The following is a 14,284-nucleotide window of genomic DNA, read 5'->3' as shown; positions in this document are numbered from 1 at the left end:
CCCTACTTCTCCACTCAGCTCTGAGTATTACTCTCACTCAAGCAGAAAATTAAATCCTCTCAAAATGTTACCAAATAGTTGGCCTGTCAGGATATTCACATCATTCTAGCACCACAGTAATCAGTTAACCAACAAAATTACTTTTCTGCATTCCAATATTACCCCTTTAAGCTCATAATCCCTCAGAACGCAAATAGAAGTTTTCAGATAACCTATAGACCCAATAATGCTAAGCTCTCATTCCCAGCTGCAGTGTCATCAATTTCATAATATATGTAGTACCCAATGTTGCCTAGTTCAAAATTAGATTGTCAATATAGTTACACACATTTGTTTTTATACAGTTATCTTTTTCATTAATCAATCATGTCTGTCAGCTCCATTATTTTACTGTGGAAATCTTATCCACTAACCATCCAACAGAAAGTGCACGATAGACTAAGAGTACTAATTGGCCAAACATGGAGATTGCACCCCTCCAGTGTCCCTCACACATACAAAACCCTCATCCAACGCATCCGTTGCCAAGCAAATCTTACACAGTTATTTGCTTCCCCTGAGTTTTGTAAGTTCCTTCAGATCCTCGAACTCCATGCCCTCCACCTTGCTTCTGTGTGTTTCTTCCTTCTCTGACATGGATCCCTTACCAACTCATCAAATTCCCACCTCTCCTCACTCACACAGATCACCTCTGAAGAAACTACACCATCTGCAAACTTTACTCAAATAATCCTTTAGTTTCCCATACACTTTCCAACCATAGTGTGCTGATGCACCTCCACCAACACCTCCCGCCAACCCTACCCTCCTCCACATACTTCCCCAAAGTAACTTCAACTATCTTCCCCTCCCAAATCATTAACTGTGTCCAGATAGTTACCCTTCCTACCAACTTTAAATCCACCCTACCCATTCCACATCATCAAGGCCTCCTTTCCTCCCTTCCTCATATTTTCCCTGCCCACTTTTTTCCTCTTCTACCCATGCTCACCAAGCCCCTTTACCTCATCAAATTTTAGCCTCAGTAGAACCTCCTCCACTTGAAACTGTCTTGAATCTCAACAGCCATCCCTACCTCTCAATAAAATCTGCACCAGTCCTCTATTCGTACACCGTCTCTATTCTACCATCTTCAACAACCAACCTTTCCCCTTCACAAACAGTCTAAGAAACCCAGAGCAGGTCCTACCAGCTTTAGTGCCTGTGAATTAATTCTTTTTAACATCTGTGTTGTGTGTCAGGGTTTTTTTAAAAATGTTTTAATTGTAATCTTACTGTGTTTCTGATTTTCACCTTTTTCACTACTGTTTATAACTAAAACCACAGGAAGTTTATCTCTTATATACAAGAACATCCATTTCATTTTGGCCTTTAAAAATTTTTAAACTCATTCCAAATATCTCATGTTTATTATTATATCATCTTATTGAAATTTTATTGTCAACTGGTTGAGGCGCAAGTTGATTGTACCACTGACAGCCCAACACCATCCATTTGTAGTGAGGGGCAATGAAATAAAAGGTATAGCCTGAAAAATTTGTTGCTTAAAAATTAATAATTATTGAGTAGTTGGAACATATGATACTTCTTATTAAATGAATAAGGGCCTTATCTGTTACTTTGTGAGGGAGTAAAGAGCAATTTGTATGTGATTGTTGCTGTTACTTACTGATGTACTGTTGATGTGGTGCTGGTTTTGTCCACAAAAAGTGGGGAATATTTCATATTGTGAGGCAAAATGTATGCGTGTCCCCTTGTCTGCATAGGCTTTCCTCTTGTCCTCACCTTTGCTTCTTACCTCTGTCACCTACAGTGCAGCAGTCTCATGTTTAATAGAGAATATGTGTAAATGTATTGTCAAATGGTTAGCATCACTGCCTTCAGCAGAAATGGACTTTCTCACCTTTTTCTGAGACAGGGAAGTCTGGAATGGGATACTGTCATCCCTCATGAGGTCAAATGATGAACCAGTCAAGGAAAGAACTATATCAGGGTTCAACTACTGCCAATAATGGCAAGAGGGATTGGCGACAAGCCGATCGCACATCCCACAATTATAGATCACTCCTTGTATTTCGTTGTAGACAGTTGACCATTCAGGCTAGGCCTAAGGCTGAATGCCTGAGCTGAGTTTATGTTTGTGAAGAACATGTGTGTTAATTATTTACACTGAATCTGAAGGTAAATAAATATACCCTACCTCTGACAGTAGTGTCAAATGAGAGACATGCGAAACTGTCACTAGTTCAGTACTCATTTGTTTTTTGACCGCAGTTGGAGTTGTCCACACTACTTTTAGCAACTAAATAAAGCTTTTGATTCAAACTTCTACTCTCGCCTACCTGTTGAAAAACTGTGGAGGCATTAGTTTGCAATTTATTATTACTATTAATGTTTATGGTACACGTGCTTGGGCCACACGATGTAAATAACATAATATTTTCCGATAGTTTTGTTTTAGCTTTTCTTTGCTTAATGCTGTTAATTTTCTGCATTAATGTTTTTCTGGCTGTTTTATAAAGTACTTTGCTTCTGGCACCCATCAACTCTGTTGTTTCAATTTTAGCCCTGCTGATACTTTCGTGAAGGTTAGACTGCATAGTTAACATGGTTCGCTCCATTCTTTTAATGAGTGTATGAAACGACGATCTACAATGAATGAGAGAGGTTAGAGAACTTGCATGTCTGTAAATCGGAAGCAATATATGCAGGACAAAGTTAGTTTATTGTAAGCGTGCGAGAAGTGTTATAAAATTTTTGTAATAATGGCTATGTTCTTTCACCAATTGGCCCCTACACTGGAAAGCTGTGAAGAGTTGAATTGGTTTCAGTATTAAATAAATAATATTGGTTACTAATTAAGTCTCAAGTGTATTTCCTAAGCAGCCATAACGTACAATTCTAATTAATGGATCGATATGCAATATTTAGTCTGAAAATGTATCGTTTGGAATTACAGAAAAATGTTGGATAATGTAAAATGCGGCCTTTTGATGGCGAAGAAAATATCTGAGAATGCTTTATTCAAGGAAAATTAGATAAATCCTTAGCAAAAATATGTTTTTTACGTATACATTATTCAGCACAAATTCTTCGTTGAACTTCATGTAATAAGTCTGTAGTGTGTTATTTATTAAACAACATGGGAAAAATACATCAATTATTTGTAAATTACAGTCGCACGACTTAAATGTAGCTACCGATCTCTCCATAATTTCTACCAGTGACAAACGACATACAAGGTAGGCATGAAAATTATTTTAGCCTACATCGCAGCACAATGTAGCAAGTATTGCCAGTTATTAACAATCAAGTTTACTTTGCACACTTATGATCTTATCTTTCCAAGACTAGAAGAACAAAGTAGGATTGTTTCATGACACTTAGGAAACAAAGTACACATGCCCTTTTGGAACCACTTTCCAGTGTGGAGATTCTTTATGATGATCGATAACATCCAAAGAGTGAAATATTATCTACATCAATACTCAGCAAACCACTGTGAGATTCATGTGAGAGGGTGTGTCCCATTATACCAATTACAAGGGTTTCTTCCAGTTCTATTCACATCTGAAGCACAGGAAGAATAATTGATTGAATGCCTGTATGTGTGCAGTAATTATTCTAACTTGATCTTCATGACATCTGTGTGAGCAATACGTAGGGGGTATAGGATATTCCTAGAGCAGACATTTAAAACTAGTTATTGAAACATTGTTAATAGACTTGGAATAGTTTACTTCAATCTTCAAGAGTCTTCCAGTTCAGTTCCTTCAGTATCTCTGTGACACTCTCCCATGGACTAAACAAATGTGTGATCATTCATGCTGCCTTCTCTGTATACGTTCAATAAACCCCCTTTAGGCCTATGTGGTACGGGTCCCACACACTTGAGCATATTCTGGAACTGGCTGCATGAGTGATTTGTGAGCAATCTCCTTTGTAGATAGACTGCACTTCCCCAGTATTCTTCCAATAAACTCTAGTATACCACCTGCTTTGCCCATGACTGAACTGATGTGATCATGCCATTTTATAATCTAAATATGCTAAAGAGTAGACTGAAGCAATTTTTAATAGAGAAGTGTTGTTACTCTATAGAGGACTTTCAAATTGTAGTGCCATCTTGGAAAACAGTGTATATAGACAATGTCTCCGATCTATCAGAGGAATGAAAGAATGTAATTATACACTGTATAATGTGTACTGTACTATCATAAATATAAGCTAAATTGTGTTACACTATAGAGGAATCTACTTGCAGTGCCCTTTTCAAAAATAATGTGTACAGACATGTGTCTGATCCATATGTTGTTATGAAAGAATGTAAATATTTTACTGTATATGTGTAATGTAGTCTAAATTTCCCTGACAATGTCCGAAAACTTTTTGTTATATGGACAGATGATAAATAAATAAATATCCCTACAAAGTGTATTTGTACCGAGTGAGGTGGCGCAGTGATTAGCACACTGGACTCGCATTTGGGAGGATGGTGGTTCAAATTAGCATACAGCTATCCTGCTATAGATTTTACCTCATTTCCCCAAGTCACTTTAAACAAATGCCGGTATGGTTCTTTTGAAGGGGTGCAGGCGACTTCCTTCTCTAATCCTATAGGACCAAAGGCCTTGCTGTTTGGTCCACTCCCCCAAATCAACCAGGTATTTGTATGAGTTGGCTGCTTCCAACAGTGACTCATGGATATTATAGACATAGGATATTAATTTTTTGAAGTGCAATGTCTTACATTGCTGAACATTTAAAGCAAGTTGTCAATCTATGCACCACTTTGAAATCTTATCAAGATCTGACTAAATATTTATGCAGCTTCTTTCAGATAGTTTTTCATTATAGATAGGTGCATCATCTGTAAAAAGTCTGCTGTCAGTATTAATGGCGTCTGCAAGGTCATTAATGTACAACATGAACAGCAATGGACCCAACACACTTCCCTGAGGTATACCTGAAGTTACTGCTACATCTGACCATGACTCTCCAACGAAGATAACATGTTGTGTCATCCCTACCAAAAAGTCATCAACCCAGTCTCAAATTTCACTTGATACCCTTATGATCAGACTGTTGACAATAAGCATGTGCATGGTACTGAGTCAAATGTTTTTTTCCGAAATCAATTAATACAGGCTTTCAATATTTCGTGAGAAAAGTGCAAGTTGGGTTTCACATGATTGATGTTTCCAAAATTCATACTGGTTGGCATTTAGGGGGTCATTCTGTTCAAGATAATTCATTATGTTTGAGCTCAGAATATGTGCTAAGATTCTGCAACAAATTGATGTCAAGGATATTGGATGGCAGTTTCGTGGATCATTTCTTCTACCTTTGTTGTAAATGAGTGTGATTTGTGTCTTTTTCCAAGAATTGGGCGCTGTTTTATGTTCAAGGGGTCTATCATAGGTTATAGTAAGGGGTCTAACACAGTCACAAATTCAGTATAGAATCTTACAGAAATACTTTCAGGCCATAGAGCTTTGTTCAGCTTTAATGATTTCAACTGTTTCTCAATACCATTGATGCTGATACTTATTCCATTCATCTTTTGAGTCGTACAAGGATTAAATTGGGGCAGTTCTCCTGGGTTTTCTGTTGTAAAGCAACATTTGAAAACAGAGTTACACATTTCAGCTTTTGCTTTCTACCCTCAGCTTCAGTTCCTGTCTAATTCACTAGGTACTGGACACTATTCTTGGTGCCACTAACAGCATTTATATCAACCAGAATTCCTTTTAGTTCTGTGAAAGATCACCTGACAATATACTGCTATGGTACTCATTGAAAGAAACAGACATTGCTCTCTCGATAGCCAGCACTGGGTGTTTAAGAGCGTCAAGAAGAATGTTAGATATGAGTCATCAGCTCTGGCCGGTGATGTACTGTTAATGGCTGCTGTCATGCCACCTTTTGGTGTATGAATTCACACTTTCGCTGTTTGTTGGCAAAGCCAACTAATTTGGAAAAAAAAGAAAAAGAACTGGTATTGGTGACACACTGATCTGTAGCTTGTGAGCAGGTGAAGTTAATGAATGTGATAATAAAAATATGTGGCTGTGGTGACAGTTTGATCTATAGCTGTGTCCAATGTGTCAGTTGGGTTGGAAGGTGAAAATTTGGTTGTCCATTGGCAAAGACAGTGATTGTGACACTAAAAAATCCTGATTGTAGTTTTTGAAAAAATTGCAATGAGAGCAACTGGACAAGAACTCCCTACTGACTGTTTCTCTCAGGTAATCTCCATACTTACAGGGTCTAGAGTTGAGTTCCTGAACACAAAATTCCTAAAGCAGTCAATATCCCCTCCCCCGTCCCATCCCAAAAAAGACAATTTTGCAGATTTCTGAGTGCTGTTAAGTACAAAAAATACCTACTCACATGTATTAGTATCACAGTTTTTAATGCACACAAATAAACAATGAGAATAATTTGTAGAGTTGGCAGATGACCGCCACGCAGAGGCATCTGTACCAGGAAAAGTGTCTGATCATGCGGGCTGAGGTTTCCCACAGTTTCCTCAAGTGAGTTGGAGCAAACACAGAGACCACTCCCAAGCACAGCACATGGCAATTCTCCTTGTGCAGTCAGAGTTTGCATTATGTCTCTAATGACTTCATTCTCTCCAAGGTGTTAAACCATAATCTTCTTTCCTTCTCTGAGTAAAATTTGATTTCACCACACATCGGCAAACCTAATTTATTTAAAATAAACAGCAAATGATACAAATCAGTTTCAAATAATGCCAACTACATCCTTTTCTAGGGACAGAGTCATGTTGTTCTCCTGGTTAACAAAATTGCCCATTTTTAATGACACTTACAAAATCTCTGAATTTTAGATTTCCAAGACTATTAGCACTGTGGAAAAACTCAAAAGTAGAGGATTTCTTTGCTGCCTCCACTGTTATAAGAGATCAAAGGCCATAGGATCAATGTACTGGTAGTGACTGGGGGCATATTTTCACTGTGATGTCTAAACTATGATACAAATTGCCAGTGTTCTGAAAAAAAGGGAAAGTTGTAAAAATGGATCTTACATCAGCCAGTGAACAGATGTAGGTAGCAACTCAAAGCAAAGGTGAAATAATGTTGCTACATGTCTGTGGAATTCTGATGTTTTCCTCCATCAGGTCCAATCCAGAACAGTGTGACAGTAACAAAACTCACTCAAATAACAAGTGGGAACTCCTTTAGGGGCACATGAATGATGCCCAGTACATCCTCACAAGCCTCCTGTGCAGGGAGGACTGAACAGAAACTAGACAATGTCTCCACAAAACACAGTTTGAGGTCAGGCTGTCATCAGGAGCAGCAATACTGTGGAACTCCCAGCATGGTGACATGGAACCATGCAGTCTACACTAAACATAGAAAATTGAACTCTGAGAGAATGGGACAATAATCATCTTGAGAGCATTAAATGAGGAAAGAATAAAAACAGTTGCACAGATTACTTCTAGGTCCAAGACAGTAGGTGTACTATAAAAGATGACTCACTGAAACAGTCCAGCACCATTTTGAATGGATACATTTCTAATGGTACAAATATTACATCATGTACACATTCTTAATTAACTTACCTGCAGTTTCACAGTTCAGTTGCACTATCATAAATTGGTTACAAAGAAAACAAAATTATTAGGTTAGGTTCGAATGATGATAGCTCAGACTGACTGTTGAAAGAATGCTGATTTTGAGGTAAATATTGTGAAAGATGCAACACCAATGTAGGTACTTGAGATTGAAATGAATAGTGCACTTCAAATTAAGCAGGTGACGCTGAAGGAATAGTGAGAACTGACTGAAAATCTGTTACAGTTTGATGCCCCACACATTATGTCCTCCAAACCCCATCATGAGAGAGCACATTTAACCATGTAGGTTGAATCAGGTTATAGGTAGTCAGGCATACATCCACTGGAGGATTCTTCCACAAGGGTACCACAACCAAAGATTCAGTATCAGTCTTACATCACATGTGTTACTTACTGAAATTAACAGGAAACATAAAAATGAGGAGAGAAGAAATAGGACAGAGGGCATCGGCCCACTGAAAGGTAATGAAAGTGAAATAGAGCCGCCTGAAATAGCAGACACCTTCAACATATATATTGTAACTGTAACAGATAAAATAAGACCACATATAACAGACTGAGAGAATACAGAGTCAAAAATTCTACCATTGCATTCATTACATTGACACAGAGGTTTCAAACACAATAAACCAACTAAAAGCCAAACATTTTTCTGTCTTAGGTGGTGTTACACCATTTCTCATAAAGGAATGCAGGAAAGTTTACCAAAAGACTCAACATCTTTATTGAATGCTACAATAGAGAAAAGCATTTCTTCAGAATCAGTAAAATCAAGTAATTTAAGGAAATCAACAGAGGTGACTTAAGAAAATGCAGGCCAATCTAATTTATTATCACTTCTACAAAACACTCTGAATTGATAACAAAGAATAGAATTGCCGGGCCTTAGTTCTGAGCTCCCTTGACAGCAATAGAATTTGTGTGGGATATTGAAGGACCTGTCAAAGGTGCCTGACTGCATGAATCATTATGACCTAATGGAAGACACCTTATTACCATGGGAGTCAAAGGAAATGCTGTCATGTTATGCAGTTACACATGGTGAATAGAAAGTAATGCACATACATCAAACATACTAATGGGGAAAATATAATCAATTACTTATCTTTGCAACAAACTGTGAAACATCTTGTGATGCCCCTACTCTCAGCTAGTTGGAGTCCACAAGGAAAGAAGCAATAAGTAAATAAACTAATAAAATTGAAAATTAATAAATGATCTCGGCCATCACGTCGTTACTTTCAGATAATGAAGCTAAACTCTGGCTTCAGAAATAACACAAAACTGCAAGCCTGCAAAGGAATCTTCTCAAAACATATAAATACATACTATTTCATGGGTATTGGCAAACTAGACTTGGATGAAGTGTATACAGGAAACAATAGTTTCCAACTTCTGCACACTGGTCAAGAAGCCATCTCAGCAGCTAAGGGATAATGGCATGTATGACTTGTTCCACAATATAGTTTAACATCACAGTTCCTTACAAAAACACTACTTACCCAGATTACCTAAATTATTGTCACAGTTTCCGAACAATATACTGATTGCTGCAATTAACCTCTTAACTTTAGAAATTGGTTGGTTGGTTGGTTTTGGGGAAGGAGACCAGACAGCGTGGTCATCGGTCAACTTTAGAAATGTCAACAATTCTGTCTGCACAGCATTTATTAACAACTGCGATTTTGGTTTATCGTAGTGTTCTCAAGTGAACAGTTGTAATGACCATTCCAACTTTAAAAAACATTCTTTCCTAAAATAATCAGAATATTATTTTAAAAATTATAACACTTCACCACTTTGAAGTACTTCTATTGCGAATGTAATTAATAAGCACCTAACTATTTAGTGTAACAACGAAAATAATCAATTATTGATAACGTAATATAAACGGATGGATAAAAAAATCTACTCACCAACTGGCCACAGGGGAAAATGCACACAAAAGGGTTCAACTTTTACAAGCTTTCGGAGCCTGTGGCTCCTTCTTCTTGCAGAAGAGTTGAAAGTGAAGGAAGAGGGGTGAAGGATGAGGACTGCAGAGGTTTAGGGGAAGGGGTGCAGTTCAGAAAATAACCCCGGACCAGGGGAGACCTACCGGATAGGATGAGAAGGAAATACTCTCACCCTACCACACCTCCCAAATGATACCAAGCAGAAATTTGTTGATTAGGAATCATAAATAGGTATTTCCTCCAAAACTACCTGTACTGCCAAGAAATTTTTGCTAATAACTAAAACAGATGTGTATTTTAAGTTGATTTTATAATACACTACTGGACATTAAAAATGCTACACCATGAAGATGACGTGCTACAGGTGTGAAATTTAACTGACAGGAATAATATGCTGTGATATACAAATGATTAGCTTTTCAGAGCATTCACACAAGGTTGGCGCTGGTGGCAACACCTACAACGTGCTGACACGAGGAAAGTTTCCAACCGATTCCTCATACACAAACAGCAGTTGCCTGGTGTTGCCTGGTGAAACGTTGTTGTGATGTCTTGTGCTAAGAGGAGAAGTGCGTAGCATCACATTTCCGACTTTGATAAAGTTCAAATTGTAGCCTATCACAATTTAGGTTTATCGTATCACGACATTGCTGCTCGTGTTGGTCTAGATCCGATGACTGTCAACAGAATATGGAATCGGTGGGTTCAGGAGGGTAATATGGAATGCCGTGCTGGATCCCAACGACCTCGTATTCTAGCAGTCCAGATGACAGGTATCTTAACCGCATGGCTGTAACGGATTGTACAGCCACGTCTTGATCTCGAGTCAACAGATGGGAACATTTGCAAGACAACAACCATCTGCACGAACAGTTCAATGACATCTGAAGCAGCACGGACTATCAGCTCGGAGACCGTGGCTGCAGTTACCCTTGACGCTGCATCACAGACAGGAGCGCCTGCGATGGTGTACTCCACGACTAACCTTGGTGCACGAATGGCAGAACGTAATTTTTTTGGATGAATCCAGGTTCTGTTTACAGCATTGTGATGGTCATATCCGTGTTTGGCGGCATCTTGGTGAACGCACATTGAAAGCGTGTAATCGTCTTCGCCATACTGGCGTATCACCCAGCGTGATGGTATGGGGTGCCATTGGTTACACATCTTGGTCACCTTTTGTTTGCATTGACGGCACTTTGAACAGTGGACGTTACATTTCAGATGTGTTACGACACATGGCTCTACCCTTCATTCGATCCCTGCCAAACCCTGCATTTCAGCAGGATAATGCACGACCGTATGTTGGAGGTCCTGTTCGCGCCTCTTTCTGGGTTCAGAAAATATTCGACTGCTGCCCTGGCCAGCACATTCTCCAGATCTCTCACCAATTGAAAATGTGTGGTCAATGGTGGCCGAGCAACTGGCTCATCACAATACACCAGTCAATACTCTTGATGAACTGTGGTATCATGTTGAAGCTGCATGGGCAGCTGTACCTGTACACGCCATCCAAGCTCTGTTTGACTCAATGCCCAGGCGCATCATGGGCGTTATTATGGCCATGGGTGGTTGTTCTGGGTAGTGTTTTCTGAGGATCTATGCACCCAAATTGTGCAAAAATGTAATCACATGTCAGTTCTAGTATAATATATTTGTCCAATCAGTACCCGTTTATCATCTGCATTTCTTCTTGGTGTAGCAATTTTAATGGCCAGTAGTGTATATATGCAAATTATTTGTTTGTTGGGTTCTTGTTCCATGGATCATTTGCACTCCCTCAGGCCTGGATGCCTGCAGTGATGCAGTTGGGAAATGTGTCATACAGGTGTTTTATCCTCTCCTGAGGCATGATGAAACACAAATATGGGAAACAGTACTCATTATCACGGATACTGGCACTGGGGTGGAGTTGATGTCCAAGCTGGTCCCATACATGTTCTTTCACAAACAGATCTCGGGATTTTGCTGTCCACAGAAGTACCTCAACATCAAGAAAACAGGTTACAGAGGCATGTGCCATGTGTGGGTGAACATATCCTGTTGATAAATGGCACTACTATACTGCTACATGAGAGATGACACATGTGGATGCAGGATGTCCGGTGTGCCATCAGAGTTCTGTCAGTCACTACTAGCCTCAGCCTGAAGTCAGAACCGATGGCTTCCCACTATATCGTTCGAAGTGTAACACTGTTGTGGCTCAGCTAAATGCTGTGGCTCTCCTAAGCATTGGAGGAATGGGTTCTGTCTAGGTCCCACGATACTCAGCAATGGTGGTCACCCCTGTTAGTGCAAAACCAATTTTCATCACACGATGTGGCTGGGTGGTTTGGAGTGAAAGGGACTAAATTGCTAGACCATCAGTCCTTTCATCAGTTAAGTGTTAAACAAGGTGAAATGCAAATCCTGGGAAGCCTTAGTGGAACTAGCTCAAAAAATAAATACATAAAAATAAAAAGATAAAAGCCCAGAGAAAAACAGCACAGACAATTCATTAAATGATCAGTTAATACAAGGCATTAAAACCGAGAAATGAGAAATAATAAAGAGAAAAGAAAGGTGGGAAGGGTAAAGGCCAGCCTGGGCCACCAAGCAAGAACTCCCAGGGGACCTTGGGGGGAGAAGCAGGAGAGAGTTACCCCACCAATCCCTCAGGCAATCAATGAGGCCAAAAAGCCCCATCTTACAGGGATGAATAGAAACCACCTTCGCGGGGCAAATCGTAACACCAGGTCAGCTGCTTTGGTGTCATTTGCTAACACCAAAGCTAGTGTGTCAGGAAGATTAAGAGGCCACCTCAAAACAGCCAAATTAGGGCAGTCAATAAGTAAGTGGAATGTACCCACAGGTCAGCTAAGTGTGGCCAATGCGAAGTTAACAGGACGGTGGATTCCCTGCGAGAAGCGTGCAGGGGAAGACTGCCAATTGATCGTGACTTCTTAAGTGTCCTCAGTTTGTTTGGGGGGACCAAGGCAGACTATTCTGAGTTCCAGACGTCCAACAATTGATGGCATATAAATAAACAAAGGTCTGGTTCTGGGACTCTCTTTTTCCCGAAATCCTAACATGAATGGGAGTCCAAGTGAAAATGACTGACCATCCAGCTTGATGGAGGTCAGAGGTGAGATGCTGGACAGCCATAAACAGTGGATGAGGAGAGTAGCACTGGTCTATTATCTGAAGGCTACTAAGGGAGTCACTGCAGATTAGGATACTTTTACCAGTCCAAGAACAAACATGGCTAAGGACTAGTTTAATGGCCATCAATTCATCAGTGAAGATACTGCAGCTGTTTGACTGTGAGTGGAGTTCACTGCACCATGCATGTGTGTATGCAAAGCCTGTTCACCCATCAGGTGTTGAGCCATTGGTGACTATCACTTCTGAACCTGGATACATCTCAAGGACAGCCAGGAACAGTTGGTGAATAATCATGGTGTCAGCAGAATCTTTTGGACCAAAGGAGACTCTGAGACAAATCTTAGATTGAGGCACAAGCTGTGGGGCAGATGCGATGTCGCCCAGACTGCAGGTGACAGTGGAGGAAGTTCCAGTTCAAACAGAGACACTGGAGGCACGCAGCAGTTGTAAACTCAGTTCTCCTTGTTGTGGGAGGTGGAGATTCTTTCCAGGGAAAAGGACTCAGTAGCTGAGATGTTAGGGGAAGCTGCAAATACATATAGTGTAATTCATCAGCTGTTGTTGGCACCTGATGGGGAATGGAGGAACTCCAGCCTCGACTTATAAGCTGTCCCGAGGGCTAGTTTGGAAGGCTCGTGTCACAAGTCAGACTGCACAGTGATGAATGGGATCCAGTATTGGCAATGCTGAGGGTGATCCTGAATTAAGTGCAAGACTGTAAGACTCCTACAGTCGAGACGGGACAGAATCGGGGCCTTGTAGAGCTGCAAAAGGGTAGAGTGATCTGCACACCAGCTAGTGTTACTGAGGCAGTGAAGGGTATTGAGGTGTTGCTAGGACTTCCAATTACGTTGGATGGGGAAGCCACATCAGCCAGTGATCAAAGACCAGTCCCAAAAAGCAATGCATCTCAGTTAAGCAGAGATCTGGGTGTGTGTGGACAGTGACAGGAGAGCATGACACAAGTCTTGGCAGTTGACCTATAAATGGTGCTCAGAAATACCCATACTAGAGGAGCAACGATAAAAAACAAAAATCATCAGCTTATACAGCATATAAGGAGGGCAATACCAAAGATCCCACAGCCACTGCTAGAGCACTGATGGCCACCAGAAAGAGGGGGAGCGCAGTACAGAGGCCTGTATGACCCTGTTTTCTTGGATATGGTGGGATACTGACTGAAGCACCTTCTGGAACCCAGAATGTACGTGACAACCAGTTCTTGAGAAAAATTGAGAGTGGACCCTGGAGACACCACTCATGTAACGTAGTAAGGATGTGGTGATGCCATGTCATGTTATAAGCCTTCTGTAGGTCATAAAAGACAGCAATGAGATACTGGTGACCTACAAAGGCCATCTGGATAGTGATCTCCATAGGAACCAAATCGGCAGTGGGATGGCCTTTGCGAAAACTGCCTTGAGATCAACCAAAAGGCCCCAAGACTCAATGGGCTAACACAGCCATTTGCTCACCATTCATTCAAGGAACTTACAAAGAACGCCGGTAAGTCTCACTGGACAGTAAATGTCCATTGTTAGGGGATTCTTACCCAGTTTCTTGTCACTGAGATGGG

General features: G+C 40.3%; 1 protein-coding gene across 1 annotated transcript in view; it reads left to right on the top strand.

Annotated features, from left to right (window-relative positions):
- Nucleotides 1-14,284, top strand: part of LOC126108485 (ankyrin-3-like) — a 512,755-nt gene that overhangs the window by 318,635 nt on the left and 179,836 nt on the right. The gene's annotated exons all lie outside the window — the stretch shown is intronic.

The sequence above is a fragment of the Schistocerca cancellata genome, chromosome 11 (genome assembly GCF_023864275.1).
Source record: "Schistocerca cancellata isolate TAMUIC-IGC-003103 chromosome 11, iqSchCanc2.1, whole genome shotgun sequence".
In the NCBI taxonomy this organism is placed as follows: Eukaryota; Metazoa; Arthropoda; class Insecta; order Orthoptera; family Acrididae; genus Schistocerca; species Schistocerca cancellata.
Note: the sequence above shows the minus strand (reverse complement) of the source record. Positions and strands in the feature narration are given on the sequence as shown.